Source organism: Gorilla gorilla, chromosome 1 (genome assembly GCF_029281585.2).
Source record: "Gorilla gorilla gorilla isolate KB3781 chromosome 1, NHGRI_mGorGor1-v2.1_pri, whole genome shotgun sequence".
In the NCBI taxonomy this organism is placed as follows: domain Eukaryota; kingdom Metazoa; phylum Chordata; class Mammalia; order Primates; family Hominidae; genus Gorilla; species Gorilla gorilla.
In genome coordinates this window covers 74,966,783-74,987,467 of record NC_073224.2, presented here as the reverse complement: position 1 = coordinate 74,987,467, position 20,685 = coordinate 74,966,783, and positions in this window count along the sequence as shown.

Here is a 20,685-nt window from a genome sequence, read left to right as displayed (position 1 = left end):
GGCGAAGATGTCAGGTAGAGGTGCAGGAGGAGGTATCTTGCTCTAGTTCAAGAGCAGATCTTTGAGAGAGCTTGTTAAAGGACAGGCTGGAGAGTGAAGGGAGAGCTTACAAGCCATTTCTCAGAGTTTAGCCTTCACACCATCCCTGTATTGGCAAACAGCAATGGCAAATATTAAATCATGGGGAGACTAGGAACAGACAACACATCAATAAAACCAAACCAGGTTTACTTACCTGAATAAGGAAGAAACTCAAAATACAGAGATAACTGTATTATCCAAGACCAAGATACAAGCTTCTGGCCACTGAATTCTTCATGAGAGGGTACACAGCTAACAGTGAAAACATGAATGAGTAAGGGTCACACCAGACCCTCTGGAGACCTGATTATCTCCCCCATTTTTAGCCTACCACAGAGGGTCTCATTTAATTCTTTCAGCAACATAAGCTCCACATGTCTATACCCACCAGTGGAAGGCAGTGAGTTTGACCAGCCCTAGTGAAGCCTTCAGACATTCCCTGCTGATTCTGCACTGCCCTGAGAGACCCAAGGGACCGTCCATATGATACCTTTCAGGTTTCCCTTAAGGGCACATACAGCTCTGTTATGAACATCTTCAGCTTCTTCAGAACATTTCTCACAGGATGAGCCAAGAACCAAAAGAAATCAGACCACAGTCTCATTTTCTAGTAAGAAAATCCTCTGATAGAATCATGGCCAGTGGTTGAGATAAATTATAGAAGCTTGATATATGTCATCAAAGCAGTCTTTGCTTCATTAAAACACAATAATGGTCCCTTAAAAACAGGATTGTGTTAATAAATTGATGCATGAACAATTTCCAGGAGCATATCTTAAAGTGAAACTCACCTCAAATATTTGTCTAAGGAGAAGCAAACTAGTGGCTGTGGTAAAACTGGTTAACCAGTTCTACTTAAAGTCCTCTCTTGTATTAAGTCCCTTTGCCTGGGACTCTATTTCCCTGTTATATTTCTGCCCCAGACCTATCAGATCACCTTTCTTATTTTCCAGGCATTTGGAAACTATCTTTCTCAATCACTTTTCTTTTGTTCAGTGTGGTGTGCATCATAAAAATAAAGGAGAGGGTCTCCATAGATAGACTGTAATTGTGAACAGTTTCAAAGAAGTTTTAAATAACTCCCTGATTCTTAGAATCAATTTAAAATAAGCCATGTTGTATGGGCATGAGTGCTTCTTGGGGAGATTGGTAATGCTCCCTCGGCTAGCAGTGGAGTAGGTGAGCTAACAAGGAGTTCCTGGTGCCAGGTGGGTCTTTGCACACTGAATTCGTGTCTATGGGGAGAAGCAGCTGCCACTCAGATCTGAACTGGGAAGAGATGACTTTAACCTTGGGCAATAACTAGAGTTCTGAATGGCAGCTGCTCTGCAAGATTGAGGAAATAACAGAGGTTCTCAGGCAGCATAATTGGATACCAGCATAAGTTGTTGTTTTGTTTTTTTTAAGAGAGGGAGAGAGAAAACAAGATATGGAAAAGAGAGGAAGAGGAAGGAGAAGAAAAAGAAGAAAAATGGTAACTGGCAACTTTACCATTATCAAGCATCACAATCTAGTCACTAAGCATAGAAGAAAGGCTCTTTTTTAATTAGAGAAATAAGCAGGTTAGTCACACACTAATCAAGACCTATTTTTGCTTGAATTAGGTCAGTCTTCGTTAAATGCCTCTCTAGAAATAGGCAGAGGTCGAACTCTGCATGGGTGGTTTGCATGGATGCAGCAGAGATGACTCACATTTGCTGATCTTAAGAGCTGTACAGATGGCTGGGAGCGGCCGATTAAAACCTCCTTGACAACTCCTCGGAGACTGAAGACCACCCACCTCCATCTTCACTGGGAGCAAATGGACTGTAGAGTGAGCAACATGGTTTCTGACCTGATCTTCAGGCCAGGGGGTAAACAAAGGCAGCTTGACCTTTTGCTAAACAGAGTGTCCGGGAAAATAATCCTCAGCTTGTTTTGAATGCACGCTGGACAGAGAATTACTGGTACTTTTGTAAACTGGTATGTCTCTGCACTGGAATAAGAAGCCACCGTAACTGGGTCCTCGTGGTGTGACTGATTCATTTTCAGTCTACCCAGACTGTCCTGGTTTTAAAACTGAAAATCCTACAACCTGGGAATCCCCTTAGTTCACTGCAAACCAACAATTGGTCATCTTTGCTCTCCTCACAAAGAGTAAGATGCAAGGCCAAATTTTGGCTTGAATGATGTTCCAGGTTCTCCACAGTTGGTGAAAAATCATTGAATGAGAAAATGTGCAGGATGAAAGGGATATTAGTAACTACCTGATCCAGTAGTTCTCAAACTTCAGTGTGTATCAGAACCCCCTGGGCTGCTTATTGAAAATGTAAATGTCTGGGTTCTATTCCAAAAATCTGATTCCATCCATATGTCTTAGGTAGGGTCCCAAATTCTGCAATTTTATAAGCACCCTAGATGACTCTGATTATACATGGTCCAAGGACCTATGTTTGAAAAGCAGGGATTTAATTACAGCTCATTTTATGGACAAGAAGTCTATGTTGCCTGAAGCCACACAATACACAACTGCAACCTGGTCTAAAATAAAACCTCAAATATGCACTCCACTCCTGGTTCAAATTTATTTTCATTTATAGCATTTCGGGATTACATGGTCCCTTTTCCTTGCGACTGTCTGATCATGTTATCCTTCTCGAAAATATCATTTCAGAAAATATTTGACAAAAAGAAAATAGAGACTTCACTAGATGTAGCCATATTTATAGGGTTTGGCATTTCTTTTCTGTGAGTAGCTGATGCCAGCTTCAAAGGAACAGAAGCTGTAATGTCTTGTTTTCCTTCTTGAGAAGTTTCTTAGAAGCACCAGCTGCTTTGAGCCAGTCTGCTTTTGTATACAAGGTTCCGAGACCTCACACTGATTCAGCCAGGGCAGGGGATGTTAATTTTAAAGGTACCTGAGATTAGACATAATAAAAGAATTCAGGCTCCCAAATTTGCAGTTTATAGAATTGGACCCAAGGCATTTCATGTCAGTATGCCTCATCTCTGGTTTTTCCATAGCATATAGAATCAGTCCTTAAATTTCAGGGCAAAGGGTAAGCTTTCTAATGTGGTATTTTAAGCTGGCTTTAACTAAAAAGCTGGCAATTTGGGATGCGACCCATTTCATGTTGTTTTATTCTGTGTCTGTCTTCTCCCATTTTATTTTTTGTTTTTATATCTGAACGCATACTGCTAGTCTTCAGAAATCTTCCTCCATGTGACTTTTATCTAATAATGCTCATAGACTTGTCCTCTGGAGCTACCTAAGTCTAATTCCTATTCCAGAAGACAATTCTTCAAATATTTGGAAAAAGTTATCAAGACCTACCTAGGCTATATATCCGTAATTTATTCAGGTGTCAAGCCCCCTTTCCAAACTCCTAGTTCTCCTCCAGGTGTGATTTACAACATTACTGTCTTTTTAAAGTGCATCATCCAGAACTGAACCCAGATCCTCATCCCCACCCCATCTCCTCCCATGCAGCATCTATCATTAGAACTGGGTGAGGTGAATGGAGGAGACCCACAGACCCACAGAAAAGCACAAAGATTTCCACAATCTTTGTGGAATCTTTCACCCTGTGAAAAGGGCCCCATCCAGAATACGGAGGGAGAAAGCATCCATTCCTCTTACCTTCCAGGTGTGGACTGGGAATTGTTTTAGCAATGGTGACAATAAATTGAAGCCAAGTGGAGATGTGGAGACAATCCATTCAAAACATTGGTATGATTGATGCAATGGACTGAATGTTTGTGTCTCCCCAAAATTCATATGTTAAAACTCTAACTCCAGTGTGATGGTATTTAGAGGTGAGGCCAGCGGGAGCTAATTAGATCTGGAGGGTAGAGCCCTCATAAATGGGATGGGTATCCATCTTAGTCAACTTGTGCTGCTATAACAACATGCCATAGACTGAGTGATTTATAAAGAACAGAGATTTATTTCTTGGAGTTGCAGAGGCTGTGAAGTCCAAGATCAAGGCACCAGCATTGGTGCCTGGTAAGGGCTGCTGTCTCTTACAGAATGGCATCTAATAGCTGTGTCTTCACATGGCAGAAGGCAGGAGGGCAAGAGAGTGCTCCCCTCAACCTCCAGTCCTTTTATAACAGTGCTCCACCCTCATGACTTCATGGCAGATGTGACCTGCCAAAGGCCACGCCTCTTAATACTTTTGTATTGGAGATTAAGTTTTAACATGAATTTTGGAGTGGCACCATCAATCAAACCACTGTAATACCCTTACAAGGAGAGGCCAGAAAGGTAGCTAGTACTCTTTCCACCACATAAGCAACACAACAAGAAGATGGCACATATACACCATGGAATACTATGCAGCCATAAAAAGTGATGAGTTCATGTCCTTTGTAGGGACATGGATGAAGCTGGAAATCATCATTTTCAGCAAACTATTGCAAGGACAAAAAACCAAACACCGCGTGTTCTCACTCATAGGTGGGAACTGAACAATGAGAACACATGGACACAGGAAGGGGAACATCACACACCGGGGCCTGTTGTGGGGTGGGGGGAGGGGGGAGGGATAGCATTAGGACATATACCTAATGTTAAATGACGAGTTAATGGGTGCAGCATACCAACATTGCACATATATATATATGTAACAATCCTGCACTTTGTGCACATGTACCCTAAAACTTAAAGTATAATAAAAAAAGAAAAAATAAATAAAATAAAATAGGTAAGTTTTATGGTATGTAAATTATATCTTAATAAAGCTGCTTTGAAAAAATGTAAAAAAAAAAAAAAAAGAAGATGGCCACCTGTAAACCAGGAAGTAGGCCCTCACCAGACACCGTATCTGCTGCACCTTGATCTTGGACTTCCTAGCTTCCAGAACAGTGAGAAATAAATGTTGTTTAAGCCACCCAGTCTGTGGTAATGTGTTATAACAGCTGGAGCTGAGTATGATAACCAACTTCTTGAGCCACAGTTCCTACAGACTGGGTTGCACATGTTTCAAAGAAAAGCATTTTTTTTCAATAAAACATTCTCTATTCATGAATTGTAGAGTTTTGTCTTGACATTTTTGTCCTTTAACAACTTCAGTGAGATACAATTCACATATCTCACAGTGCATCCATGTATAATTACAATTTAATGGTTTTTATTATATAGAATTGTGCAACTATCACCACTGACAACCTTAGAATGTTTTCATCACCTCAAAAACGTAATCAAATTTTAAGCATTATCCTAATCAATCTATTTACTAATTTCACCCATTTATAGGACATTTACTTTGTATAGTAATGACTGTCCAGTGAGTACTAAATATTATAAGAACTCAATATGAAAGAATGAGGAATAAAGAGGGAGATTTACTACTTGGAGACTAAATGACCCTGGTGTACAATATTAATATGCCATGTATTTATTTATGCCATTTATTTATTACTATGCCAATTTTGTATAGCAACTAAGAGCAAAGACTCTGGGGCCAAACTGGCTGGGTTCAAATATTGCTTTCACTACCTCCTGACCCTGGGAAAGTCAGTTCCATGTGAAACATGAAGACAATCACTGTTCCTACCTCATATGATTCTTACAAGGATTAAATAGATTAATATGCACAATATTTAGGACAGAGCTGGTTCTCAGTCAGTGTTTGCTGATCTTATTGTATATAAAGTAATCCTATATATTCTGACCTTCTACTAGGATAATCCTTCATGACTATGAAGGCTGTGAGATTTTGTATTTGTACATATACTCTGCCAGCAGTTCAGTATGCATCAAGAATGTGGTTAGAATGAGATATCTTTGAAATTATTCATGATTGGATGTTTTACCTGGGAGAAAAAATAGAGATAGTCTAATCTTATTTAATGAATGAAAAGGAAACAAAAAAGAAGCTCAGAGAGGTAACTTATTCACTCAAGTTCACACAGCTACCGAATGGCAGTTCTTGGCTTAAAAACAAGGTTTTCTGTCATTTAAGTTTGCCAGTGCCCAGAATGGTACTTAGTACATAATAGGTACTAAAATGTTTAATTGAAGGAAATGGATGATTCACTTAGAATATGCTAGAGTGATATAAGAGAGTAACTGACCTTTCAGTTTCTTTATTGCAACATGCTTTCTCTCACCTCCGGACTGAGGCATGCATTTTTATTTACCTTGAAAATCTTTCCCAACTATCTTTTGCCAGCTTCCTACTCAACCTTCAGGAGGAGCTGAGGCGAAAAATCTTCCCCAATGGCAAATAAGTCTGGGTGGAGCACTTCTTCTATGTACTCCCATAGTACCTTGTACTTTCCCTGTTATCGCCATATTATAGAATCACACCAAATTATAATTGGTCAATCCATTCTACTAGAATGTAAGCTACACAAAGGCAAGGACTGTGTTAATGTTTCAACAGTTTTTATTTCTGACACAACACGGACCTAGCATACAGTAATAATATTTTCAGAGGAACATTAGAAACCATGGAAGGAACTGATTATTGTTCCCAATATTTGTTCTCCCTTCTTCTTCTAAGAACAGAATTTTCTCACTGGCATTTTAGGTCACATGACTACCAAACCAGAGACAGCATTGCCCAGCCCACCTTGGAGCTAGATGTAGACAGTGATTAAGTTTTCACCAGTGGAATCAAAGTGTGGCAGGCCTGGTCTTACTAATGCAGGCCTCCATAACAACTGATTCAGCACTGCCTGAGTGGTTAAGTTAAATATTAAAAGCTGATAGAGCCAGTGCCCTTACACAAAGGCTGGAATGTAACAAAAGCCCACCAAGAGTTTTGCCCACACCTTTCCTGGGCCTTAACAGGATAACTAAGATAACAAGACAGTGAAGGAATTCTTAACAGGGCCCATTTAGAATTAAACGAGTTTTACTGGGGTTTTGAAAAAACTCTCCAGACTTCCATGAACAAGTTTACTGGGGGTCTGAAGGAACTCCCCAAACCTCCATAATTTAGCAGAAGACAAGATAAGGGTAATCACCCCAGCACCTGGACACATTTAGGTTAAGAAAATTTACTAACGATCCAGAAGGAGGTCTTCAGGACTCAGATCTTGGTTATAGATTAAAAGAAATTAATCACTATGTCTTTAGATAAATGCACACTGGCACATAGACATATAGCTTAGAAGGTATATAAGCTATGGAAAACTTTGTCATTTTTGAGTTTTTCTGGCGGTATTTTCCAGGCCTTCTCCCTGTACCTGGTTACAGAAATAAACTCTCTTCTTTCCCAGTTCATCTGCATCTCATTATTGGGCCACGAGAATAAGCAGCCTGACCCTCATTTTGGTCTGGGAACAAAAGTGCAAGTGATACATACAACTTTCTTAAAAAGAAATGCTTACAATCGACTTTTTCCTCTTCCCTTCTTTATTTGGGCTAGAAGGCAGATATGGTGCTGGTAAGCCAAATGGGAGCAGGTGAGGGTGGAAAATATGCCCAACGGATGGGGAAGCAGCCAGGTAGAAGGAAACAAAGTTCTTGGATGATTGTGTAGGGTAAGGTAGTACTGTCTGACCTATGACGACTGGCTGCCTAACTTTGGATTGTTAAATGAGGAAATATATAAACCTATAACTTGTTCGAACTCCTATGCTTTGAGGTCTTTGTTATAGCTTCTTAGGCCATTCCTTAACTAAAATAAAAAAGCATAAGTATTCCAAACAATCACCCACCATTCAGAGCCTTTGAAATTCTAGAAACTAGCATTACTTAAGCTCTATTGCTTGCAAAGAATAGCTACATCCACTCAGGTTAGCACTAGTACTGGAGGAAATTTCATATGGCTATCTCTGGACATAAGAATAGCAGTAATCTTGACCATATGACCAGATGCCACTGAGACTGGAAAAAGTTTGTAGTCTGCAGAATTCTGGTGACCTGGCAGATAGGCTAACAACTGATCCCTTAGATGCAGGCATCCATTCAAGGCAACCCTGTGTCCCCAGCCCACACCATCAGCATGACTCAGCTACTCTCCCCATGGCTGATTCCCCCTGGTCTTTCCACTTCTTTCTTCTTTTTTTAATGTAATTCTGATTCTCTCATATCGCAGAGTTCAAAAGCTCAAGGGGGGGTAAAAAAAAAAACCCTGATTAACACAATTCAAGCAACATCTAATGGGCTACTGGCCAAACTATAGATGGGCAGCTTTTATTTGAGATGTCTTTCATGCATAAATTAGCTGCAGCTAAATTGGGATTAGGAGTCATATGGCGCAGAACATGGCCATGTCTGTATTAGAATCTGCTCAATAGTTTGTCTTCAGCAGGAGTATATTAGTTTTCTATTGCTGTCATAACAAATTTCTAAAAATTTAGTGGCTTAAAGTGACACAAATTTTGTTATCTTACACTTCCATAGAGCAGAAAGCCAACATGGATCTTACCTGGCAAAGGTCAACAAATAAGCAGGGTGTATTCCCTTCCAGAAACTCTAGGGGAGAATGCATTTCCTTTCCTTTTTTAGCTTCTAGAGACCTCCCACATTCTTTTGCTCATGGCCTGCTCTTCTGTCTTCAAAGTCTGCAACATCTGGCCATTTCCTTCTCATACTGCTATCTGTCTGGTTCTCTCTTTTGCCTCCCTTTTCTGCTTTTAAATACCCTTGGTTTTACATTTGGCCCACTCAAATAATCCAGGATAATCTCCCTATTTTGAGGTAAACCAATAAGCAAACCTAATTCCACCCTCTCCCTTAATTCCTTTTTGCCATGTAATAATGTAACATGCAGGTTGGAGGAATTAGATGTGAACATCTTCAGAGGGCCATTATTCTGCCTACCACGAGGAGACTACAGATGAAAGTTTGCTGGCCTACCGTGATAACTTTCTCCTATATTTTCTTATAGGACAAACATTTTATATATTTTGTTTATGGTATTAAGAATTGCAGCTCCTTTTTACCCCATATGGATATCAAGTTGTTCTAGCACCCTTAAAACAGAAACAAAAGCAAAAGACTAAACTTATTCAATTATATTGGATTGTTAAAACAAAAATCAACTGACCATATACATGTGGGTCTGTTTCTGGAATATTTATAATGTTCTATTATTCTATAAGTTTATATTTATACCAACCATACTGTCTTGATAGTTTTATAATAAATCTTGAAATCAAATAGTGTTAGCCCAACATTTTCTTTTTCAAAATTGTTTTGACTATTCTTAGTGCTTTGTATTTTTACATAAATTGTAGAATCACCTTGTCAATTTCCTCAACAGTAGCTTGTTATGATTATTATCTGGATTGTATTAAATCCTTTCAAATATTGTTGGGTTAATTTTATAAATTGCTTAGTTCAAATCTGTTAATATTTTATCAAGGATTTTTACATTTATGATTATGAGAAATATTGGTCTATAGTTTTTTTTTCTTGTAATATTTTGGGGATAAGAATAATGACAGCCTCATGTCTTGAGAGAGGTTTTGATGTGCACCTCTAACTCTATAGATTTAGAATTAGTTTCAAGCAATAAACCCATCCTGGTGTTCCCCAAAGTCCTTTTATCCTGCACAATGATCAGCCCTCCCTGTGAGCCTGAGATTCACTGATATAGACCTGAATGTGCGCAGAGGAGTATTACAGAAAAGATAAAGGTAGAGACCAAAAACTGATTCCCAGCCCTGGTAAAATTTATAAAATAACTAAATGGAGAAGTCAATAGGGCCTAAATAAAGGTAAAAATAACCTCTGCTGAAAAGTTTTCTCATTTGTTATCATTCAGTCTGAGCTGAAATGTATTGGGGGAAATGGGTAATATTTGTATATGTCTGCACTCCTCTTGCTACCTTTCAGCCTAAAGCTGTAGTGTATCCATAGGAATGGCTGTGTCCTTCACTGTAAATGATTAGCATCATAATTTCCAAGCACAAGTATTAAATATGAATACTTGTAAAAAAACTTCCTTTTTACAAGTATTCATATTTATAAGAAATAAAACCCTCTTCCTTTTAAACTCACCAACTAGGGCCTCCTAGGGCACTCTTGCCTTGTTTTGATCAAACTTGCAGAGCAGCAACTGTTACTGTTTAGAAGGAATGACTTTTAGAAAGAACCATACTATCTCCTTAAAACTGTTTCCTGTGCGAAAGCTATAAGGCTGTAAGTAGGAAATGCACGCACATACAAGTAGGGTATATATCTACACATTAAAACCACAAATGCAGATGTGTATTTAAAAGTTCGTTACTACTCAGCCATAAAACAGAATGAATTAATGGCATTCACAGCAACCTGAATGGGATTGGAGACCATTATTCTAAGTGAAGTAACTCAGGAATGGAAAACAAAACATCGTATGTTCTCACTCATAAGTGAGAGCTAAGCTATGAGGATGCAAAGGCATAAGAATGATAAAATGGACTTTGCGGACTTGGGGAGAAAGGGTGGAAAGGGGGTAAGGAATAAAGGACAACAAATTAGGTTCAGTGTATACTGCTCAGGTGACGAGTGCACTAAAATCTCACAAATTGCCACTAAAGAACTGACTCATGTAACCAAATACCACCTGTTCCCCAAAAACCTATGGAAATAAGTTTTTTAAAAAAGTTCATTTCAAATGGCAATAATTTATTGAGACCTTTCTAGATTCTAGGAACTGTGCTAAGGGCTATGAGGGATTCACAGATGTCAAATAAGGAAGGGACTTTGAATGAAATAAGCTTACAAATCAGATGAGAACATTAACATTCATATACATAATTCAAGGACATAGGAAAGAGTAATAAGGTTTAAAATGCTAGAAAGAGGCACATATATACAACCTGAGAGGGTGAAAGTGCCAGCTACTGCCTGCCACATTGTAAGTTCTCAATAAATATTTATTTAGTGGATACATGGATGATGAATAAGTATCTCTGGTCATATCCCTTAAATACAATTATTGAATAAACTATTGTTGAGCAGGGGGAAAAGACTGGGGACTATAAGAATACTATTTGAATAATTTTGCTCTTCATCTATGCTACAGGCCTGTGTAATCCAGATATATCAGAAAGAGATGTTTCTGAATGATTTTTCTAAAATTCTTTCTGGAGGATATTTTATAATGAAATGCTGTGTTGCTATCTCATCAGTTATCAATATTAGGCTCACTCTGGCTCTCTCTACCCACAATATACAACCAGGAAGCATGATTCCCAGAAAGTTGCAGCATTACACAAAAGCAGATGGAGGATCCAATCTGGATACTACAGAGTCTGCTAGTAAAAGAGAAGCCAAATAATGTCTGCTGCTGAGAAATGCTAGAGAACAGTATTTTCCTCTAGGGCAGCCCATATGACTTCTAGAATTTCATTCCTCTCCCCTACCCCTAAATGTAAAATAATTCTACTTCCAAAAAGTGAGGCTATAAAAACTTCTGCTTCCATCCAAGATGGAATAATAGGGTCTATGTTTAACTTCAAACAACCAAAAAAAAAAGGACCATCTATAGGTAACAATGGTTTGTAAGACACTGCATATCTGGCAATGAAGAAGAGTAATCCTTGAGACACAGGAAACAAATGAAGTGAGTACTATGATTGCCCCAGCACAGTTTCTTGAGAAAGTTTGCAGGCCATGGTTTAAGGGCTGGGAGAAGGGGACCCATATGGAGCCCAGTGAAGTCCTTGAGCTGAGGAGAGGAGAGGAGAGGTTGTGGGAGACCATGGAAGTTCACACTGGCAGAATAGAGTACCAGAAAGGAAAGAGCTTCAAAGAGAACCCTGGAGCTCTGTAGTGATTTCCCCTTGAGAATTGAACTGAATACTGATCAGCCCATGCATATGAAAAAACTAACCATAGCTGGGAAGAAACCCATTTCAAATGATTACAGGTAACAATGTCTGGTGCTAAGACAATGCAAGAAACTAGAATGAAAAACCAGATTAATGGGTTATTTGGTATATTTCCCAGAAGGTATTTAACTCATAATAGGGAACAATTAGTCCTAGGAAAACATTTCTAATTCTGCCTTACAAATCTTAACAACAAAACTTTAAAGGATCAAATTATTTCCAGGTAACATAAAAACAATCCAGAACAGAATTCAAGGCTATTAATTGAAATACAAAAATATACAGTGCCCCACAAAGTAAAATGTAAAGTGTCCCACATCTAATCAAAAATTTTCATGAGGCAAAGAAGCAAGAAATACATCTCATGAGATAAATTAGTAAAATTGAAGCTGACTTGGAACTGACAGAGATGTTAGAATTAGCAGACAAGGACACTGAAACAATTATTATGACTGTGTTATGTATGTTCAAAACATTAAGAAGAGACATAGAAAACATTAAAATTACCCAAATCGAGCTACTAGAGATGAAAATTACAAAGTGTGAGATGAAAAATAAACTGGGTGAGATTAATAGCAGATTAGATTTTGCAGAAGAACAGACTAGTGATTTTAAAACATACATAGTAGATAGAAAACATGCAAAAAACAAAATTAAAAAATATAAATAGAGCATCAGTGATCTTTGGGCCAACTTTATGAAGCCAAACTAAAGTGCAACTTGAATTTTTTAAGGTGGAGGGACAGAAAAAATATTTTTAAAATAATGGTTGAAAAGTTTCCAAAGTTGATAAAAACTGCAAGCTCACCCAGGAAGCTAAATGAACCACAAACACAAGAAAATGAACCACACAAACACAAGAAACAGAAGTAAATATACACCAAGGCATAGCATATAATTGCTCAAAGTCAGTGATATAAGAAAATCTCAAAAGCGTCTAGAGAAAAGAAGACATAATACATACAGAGTGTGGTGTGCACAACAATTTATTCCTAAAGATATCCATGTCCTAACCCTTGGAACCTGTAAATGTTAGGTTTCATGGCAAGAAAGAATCAAGGGAGAAGAGAGAGTTAAGTTTGCTAATCAGCTAACTTTAAGATAGAGAGGTTATTTGGGTTGATTTGAGCGAGCCCAATGTAATCACAAGAGTTCTTAGAAGTGGAAGAGGGAGGCAAAAGAGAGGACCAGAGATGGCAGTGTGAGAAGGACATGGCCTAATGTTGCTGATTTTGAAGGCAAAAGAGGGGACCAGGAGCCAAAAATGTGAAAGGTTTCTACAATCTGGGAAAGGCAAAAAAAAAAAAAAAAAAGTTTCCCCCTAGGGCTTCCAGAAAAGAATGTAGCTCATGAGTCCATTTCAGATTTCTGACCTCCAGAACTGAAAGGAAGTAAATTTGTACTGTTTTAAGCTACTAAGTTTCTTGTAATTTGTTACCGCAGCAAATAAAAAGTCAATAGACAAAGTAACAAATAAAAGAATGACAGCTGATTTCTTATTGGAAGCATTGCAAGAGAGAAGATGGCTTAACATCTTTAAAGTACTAAATTTTTTAAAATGTGAAACTTTTTTTTTAAACGATGGTTAAGTAAAGTTTCTTTCAGATGTACAAAAGCTGAAAGACACAGTAGATAAATGTTTAAGGAGGTCTTTCAGGCAAAAGGAAAATGACCCCAGATAGAAATATGAATTTACACACACACAAAAATGAAAAGCACTGGAAATAACTACATGTGTAAATATATAATATTTTTATTATTTAAATATTTGTTAAAGATAAAGTTTTAAATCAAAGAAATAATGTATTTTTACAACATCTGTAAAAGTAAAATTTATGACAAGAGACTTACAGTAGTACACTTTTCTTATTTCAGGAGGGGAGAAATGAAAAGTGTACTACTGTAAGTCTATTGTGAGTAAATAGACTTACTAGTGTAAGTCTACTGTAAGTCTCCCCTCCTGAAATGAGGGGATAAATGAAAGTGTAGTATTATAAGTGTCTTATATCCTGTTAGAAGTGGTTAATCACTTGAAAATAGACAAATAATAAGTTAAAGACATACATGACAAACCCTAAGGCAACCACTACAATAACAAAGCAAAGAGTTATAGCGAATAAACCAATAAAAAACTAAATGGAATTGTAGAAATACTAACTTAATCCAAAGGACAGCGGAAAAAAGAAGAAAATGAAAAACAGATGGGAAACAGAAAACACTAGCAACATGATACATTAAAACTAGACATCTCAAGAATTATATTAAATGGTCTAAATACACCAATTAAAAGGAGAGACTGTCAGATTAAAATAAAATTTAAGGCTCAACTTTATGCTGCTTATAAGAAACACATTTCAAATATAAAGACAGAAGTAGATTTAAAATAAAAGGAGGAAAAATACGCAACGCTGATAATAGTTTTTAAAAAGCTGAAGTGGTAATACTAATATTAAAGAAAATAGATTGCAAAGTAAAGATTACTAGGAATGAAAGAAGTTAATTTATAATGCTAAAGGGGTCATTTCATCCAGTAGAAATAATCATAGAGGTTTATGCACCATGTGACAGAACTTCAAAACACATAAAACAAAAATGGATAGAACTGCAAGAATAAATAAGCGTATTCACAATTATTGTTGGATATTTCTATACTCCTCTCACATTTGTTGATAAAACTGACAGGAAGTCAGTAAGGATATCGCAGACTTGAATACCTCCCTCATTATTTGATGTAGTTGAAGACCATAGAAGATTAAACAATAATAGAAGAGATATTTTCAGATGAACAAGCAATATTTATCAAAATAGAAAATACTGTGGGCCATTAAAAAGCCTCAAGAAATTAAAAAATATTCAGCTAACACAAAGTATGTTCTTTCATTACAATGAAATGAAACTAAAAGCCAGTAACAAAAAGATTTATGGAAAATCACTCAAATAATTGGAAACTAAATAATATGCTTCTAAATAACACAAGTCAAAGAATAAATCAAAAGGGAAATTAAAATGTATTTTGAGATTAATGAAAATGAAAAGACTACATATAATTTGTGAGATGCCATAATTTTATAGCATTAATGCCAACATTAGAAGAGGGGAAAAGCTTCAAATCAATGACCTTGGCTTCCATCTTAGATAACTAGAGAAAGAAGAACAAATTAAATCTGAAGGAAGTAGAAGAAAGTAAATTTCAGATAAGAAATTAATGAAATAGAAAATAGGAAAAAAATCAATAAAATGAAAAGCTGTTTCTTTGAGATGAAGTGATAAATCTCAAGCTTGACAGATTAGGAAAAGAAAGAGAAAAGATACAAAGTAGTAGTATCAATAATTAGATAGAAGACATTACTACATAGTCTAGTAATATTAAAAACCTAATAAGGGAATATTATAAATAAATTTATCTCAATACATTTGACAACTTAGATTAAATTTGTAGTTAAAAACCTTCCCATAAAGAAAACCCCAAGCTCACATGGCTTCACTGGTTAAGTAATACTAATACTATACAAACTGTTCCAGAAAATTGAAAAGGATGGACTACTTCCCAAGTCATTCTATGAGGTTATTACTAAATTGATGTTAAAATCAGGTAAAAACATTACAAAAAGTGAACTACCAATTACTATCCTTATAAATATTAATGCAAAAGTTATAAATAAAAGTTTAGCAAATTAAATCCATCAGCATGTAGAAATAATAATACATCATGATCAAGTGAAATTTTTTCAAGAATGTGAGATTAGTTCATCATGCAAAAATCAATTAACATAGAATTATGGGAAGATGCAGAGTAGGAATGACCAGAAATCTGTCTCCCCACCTAGACAACAATTACACTGGTAGAATCTGTCTGATGTAAAAATGTTGAAACTGAAGTCTATTGAAGGCATGTAACTTCCAAAGGAAGCTTTAGACAATAAATTACAATTAATTTCAGTTAGTTTCAGCTCTTAGCAAATTAGTAGCTACTCCTAATTCTCCACTCTTCATTCCTGTAGGAGACAGCTGTGCATGTTTTCCTGGAGTAGCTTGCAGAGTTTGTGGGAGCCAAGGTGGGCAAAAGTACAATATCCTTCCAACAGTGAAGATCTGTGTTCTCATCTTAGAGATATAGACAAAGAGATGACAGCCAATGTTGTTACACCTCCCCACTACATTGTTTCAAGACCCTCCTCCTCTGCCTGAAATGACTTTCATAGTATTTAATGATCTAGTGCTTTGCTTTGCCACATCCTTTATTTGCAGTGCCCCCTTCTCTATTTTTTCTTTTCCCTGACAGGGACCCAGATATTGAAGACTAGGTCATTCAAAAGCAACAATACATATGAGGCATAAGTAGAAAGTCACCATGCCTCCCAAAGACAGATATCCCAAAGGATTAGCAAAAAAGCCTTAAGTTTATACCTCAGGCTGAACTATGGCCAGAGACTGCCTACAATAACTAAAAACAAAAACAGCAAACACTGGCAAAGAAAGATAATTAAATTTCCAGAGTTACCACATTGTTAGATTCAAATGTTCAGTGTTCAACAGCAGAAAATCACAAGGCATACAAAGAAATAGGAAAGTATAGCCCTTTCAAAGGAAAAAAATATCAACAGAAACTGTCCCTGTCAAAAGACCTGATGACGGATTTTGTAGGCAAAAACAGCTAGCTTAAAAATGCTCAAAGAACTAGAGGAAGATGTGGACAAGTAGAGAAAGTCAATAAAATTATGTATGAACAAAATGCAAATATTAGACATAGAAAACATAAGAAAACAAAAGGAAATTCTGGAGCTAAATCAATAAAATTATGTATGAACAAAATGGAAATATTAGAGATAGAAAATGTAAGAGGAAACCAAAAGGAAATTCTGGAGCTAAAAAGTACAATAACTGAAATGAAAAATTTACTAGAAGAGGTCCATAGGCAGATTTGAACAGGCAGAGAAAAGGATCAGCAAACCTAAAGTTGGAACAATAGAAATTACTTAGTCTGAGCAACAGGAAAGCAAAAAAGACAGAAGGAAAGTAAACAGAGGCTAAGGGACCTGTAGGCCAACATTAAGCAGACCAATTTACTAATAATAAGTTCCAGGAAGAAGAGAGAGAAAGAGCCAAAGGGGCATACAGAATAGTTGAAGTGGTAGGTGAAACTTCAAGCTTGATGAAAGATATAAACACCCAAGAAACTCAACCAACTCTAAGTACAATGAAGATAAAAAGCCCTACGGTGAGACACATGATAATCAAACTGCTGAAAGACAAAGAACCATGAAAGCAGAAAGAGAGAAGTGACTCATCACATATAACAGATCTTCAATACATTATTAGTAGATTTTTCATCAGAAATTTTGGAGGATAGAAGGCAGTGGGCTGATATATTCAGAGATCTAAAAGGAAAAAAGAATCTGTCAACCAAGAATTCTATATCCAGCAGAACTGTATATCAAAAGTGAAGGAGAAATTAAAACATTCCCAGATGAACAAAAGCTGAGAGTTCATTATCACAAGACTTGCCTTGGGATAAATGCCAAAGGGAATCCTGCAGGCTGAAATGAAAGAACACAACACAATAACTTGAAGTGATGAAAAGAAATAACTATCACAGCAAAGGCAAATCATGGGCAATTATAAAAGCTAGTATTATTGAAGCAATGGTGTGTAACTCTACTCTTTGTTTTCTACATGATTTAAGAGACTAATATATATTTTTAAATAGTCTAAAAGCTAATATTATTAAGCTTATAACTTTATATTATCTAACTTATGAAACTAATGCATTTAAAATTCGACTAATTTATGTTTCTGAACACACAATGTATAAAGATGTAATCGTATAAAATCAACAACTGGGGGTGAGAACAGAGCTGTTAAAAAAGAAAAGTTTTCATATGCTATTGAAGTTAAACCAGTATAAATTAAAATTAAAGTATTACAACCTTAGGATTTTAAGTGTAATCCTCATGGCAATCATAAAGAAAATGGTTAAACAACATACAAAAAAGAAAATAAGAAATAATTTAAATGTTTCACTACAAAAATTCAACTAAACACAAAAGAAGCTAGTAATGCAGGAAGCTAGGGACAAAAATGCTATAAGCCATAAAGAAAAAGTAGCAAAATGACAGAAGTTCCTCATATCAGTAATTACTTTAAATGTAAATAGATTAAACTATACAATCAAAAAGACAGAGATTGTCAGAATAAAAAAAAATCCAACCATATGCTATCCACATAAGGATATCCATATCGCTGAAAGTGATAAAATAGAAAAGAATATTGTATGCAAATAGTAACCAAAAGAAAGCAAGGATGGCTATACTAATATCAGGCAAAATATACTTTAAATCAAAAAAAGACAGGATAAGGAAAGATATTGTATATAATATTTAATCCAGCAAGAAAATATAACATATATTTCATAATAGATATAACATTATATCTACTATAAACATTTATGCACCTAATAACTGACCATCAAATATGTGAAGCAAAAATTGACATTATGGAGATTAAACAACACACACTTAGAAAATGAATGAATCAAAGAAGAAATCATGACGGAAATTAGAAAATACTTAGTGATGAACGAAAATAAGACTGCAACATACCAATACTTACAGGAGGCAGCAAAAGCAGTGCTAAGGGAAAAATTTATAGCTATAAATGCTTACATTAAAAAAGCCAGAAATATCTCAAATCAATAATCTATCTTTACAATGTAAGCACCTAGGGAAAGGACAACAAACTAAACCCAAAGCTAGCAGAAGAAAGTAAATAGTTAACATTAGAGCAGAGATAGAGTGGAAAAAAAGAGAGAGAGAGAACAGAAAAATAAGAGAAAAAATATCAACAAAACCAAAAGTGAGTTCTTCAAAATGATCAGTAAAATGGACAATCCTTTAACTAGATGAACTAAGAAAAAAGAGAGAGAAGATTCAAATTACTGAAACTGGAAATGAAAGTGAAGACATTACTGTTAATTCCACACGAAGAAAAAGAATCAGAAGATAGTACTATGAGCAACTGGATGCCACCAAGTTGGATAACCTACATAAAATAGACAAATTTGAGGAAATGCAAAACCTACCAAGATGAAACTTCAAAGAAATAGAAAATCTGGATAGACCTATAACTAGTAAGGAGTTAAATAAGTAACTAAGAAATCTTCCCTCAGAGAAGGTCGAGAAGGCAAATGAAACACTCAAAGAGGCATTTAAGGAAACTAACACAAGAAACTCATCTCCCATGGCCTACTCTTTTGCCCATGGCCCTGTTGAGAATCCAAAATTCTTCTCACAAAATAGGGCTCACTCCATATGAAATGCTGTATGGACCACCTTTTCTCACAAATGACCTCCTACTTGATCAGGAAATGGCCAACTTGGTCAAAGATAAAACTCATTTGGCATAATATCAACAAAACCTTAAAAACCTACCTGAAGGATGTCACAGAGAAAAGAAAACAGAGTTGTTTCAACCAGGAGATCTAGTGTTGGTCAAATCTCTCCCCTCTACCTCCCCATCTATGGACTCTTTGTGGGAAGGACCATACTTGGTAATCCTCTCTACTCCCACTGCAGTTAAGGTGGCAGGAGTGGAATCTTGGATTCACCACACCCGAGTTAAACTTTGGACATCCCCTGAGGAACCTGCAGGACCATCAGCTCAGGAATCCCAAGATCAGCCAGACCAGCCTTGATACACCTATGAACAGTTAGAGGATTTGCACCTCCTATTTCAGAAGGAAACATTCCAGACTAAAAAGAATCCTACCACTGATCCTGAGGAAAGACCCCTTCCTCTTTAAAAAAGATAAGTGAAAACAGCATACTAACCATACTCTTTGTGATAGGACTATATACTGTAGCTCCTGCCAGGATGAAAATCCTAATCACATCAACCTTCTTTCTATCTTCCTTCCTTTTGACAGCAATTTACTCCTACCTCTAACTCAGACTAGATAAAATGATCTCATTTTCCAGAGTACCCTCTTTACCTTCCTATTTGCTCTTTGCCTATGTATCCCTCCTGCTTCCTTGGATACCTCATACAATCACCCCTCCCCTTCCACTAGTTCCTAATTACCTCTACAAGGCTCTCAACTTAACTCGCTCTCTGTTAAACCAGTCCAATCCTTCCCTGGCAAATGACTTTTGGCTTTGTATCTCTCTATCAACCTCTGCCTACATTGCCACTCCCATTCCCGCAAAAAACTGGGTCTTTACCAACTTAACCTATCACCCCCATTATGAAGGAAAAAGACCCTTTCTGACTTCTAAATATGCAATCATTAGCTGACTTCCCCATATCTGATGGACCAAGAATACCCTAACAGGACGTGCAATCCAAATTTTACGTTCTTACATTTCCAACCTCACCTATTACACAAGAAATGAAAACCCATACAAGGCCCTGTAACCATGAATACTATCTTAACTTTCCAAGCCCCTTTATGCATCCAATGCAACCTGTTATCAGGCCTGCCTCTGGGGCACCTACTACCACATGAGTGTAATTACATCCTACGACTTCAAGCCCCAACTGATCATAGTAACTTCTGAGTCACCCAAACAGCTCCATTCAGATGGCTTGTCTGCTTCTCAGAGCCCCCCAAAATAATCACCTCCTCCCTGCTTAACAAACAGTCCAGGTTTTCTAATGGCAAACATACTCCCTGCATGACCATTCACCCCTGGACCCCACCCTCCAGCAGCGCCCCCACCACTAGTGAATGCCTTCTTATCCCCTCTTTCAATCATTCTCTCAAATGGTTCCTAGTGGATACAAAACTTCTTTTCTCCAGTGGGAAAATAGAACACAGGGAGCCACTCAGTTTGCTTCCAACACCCCTTTCCA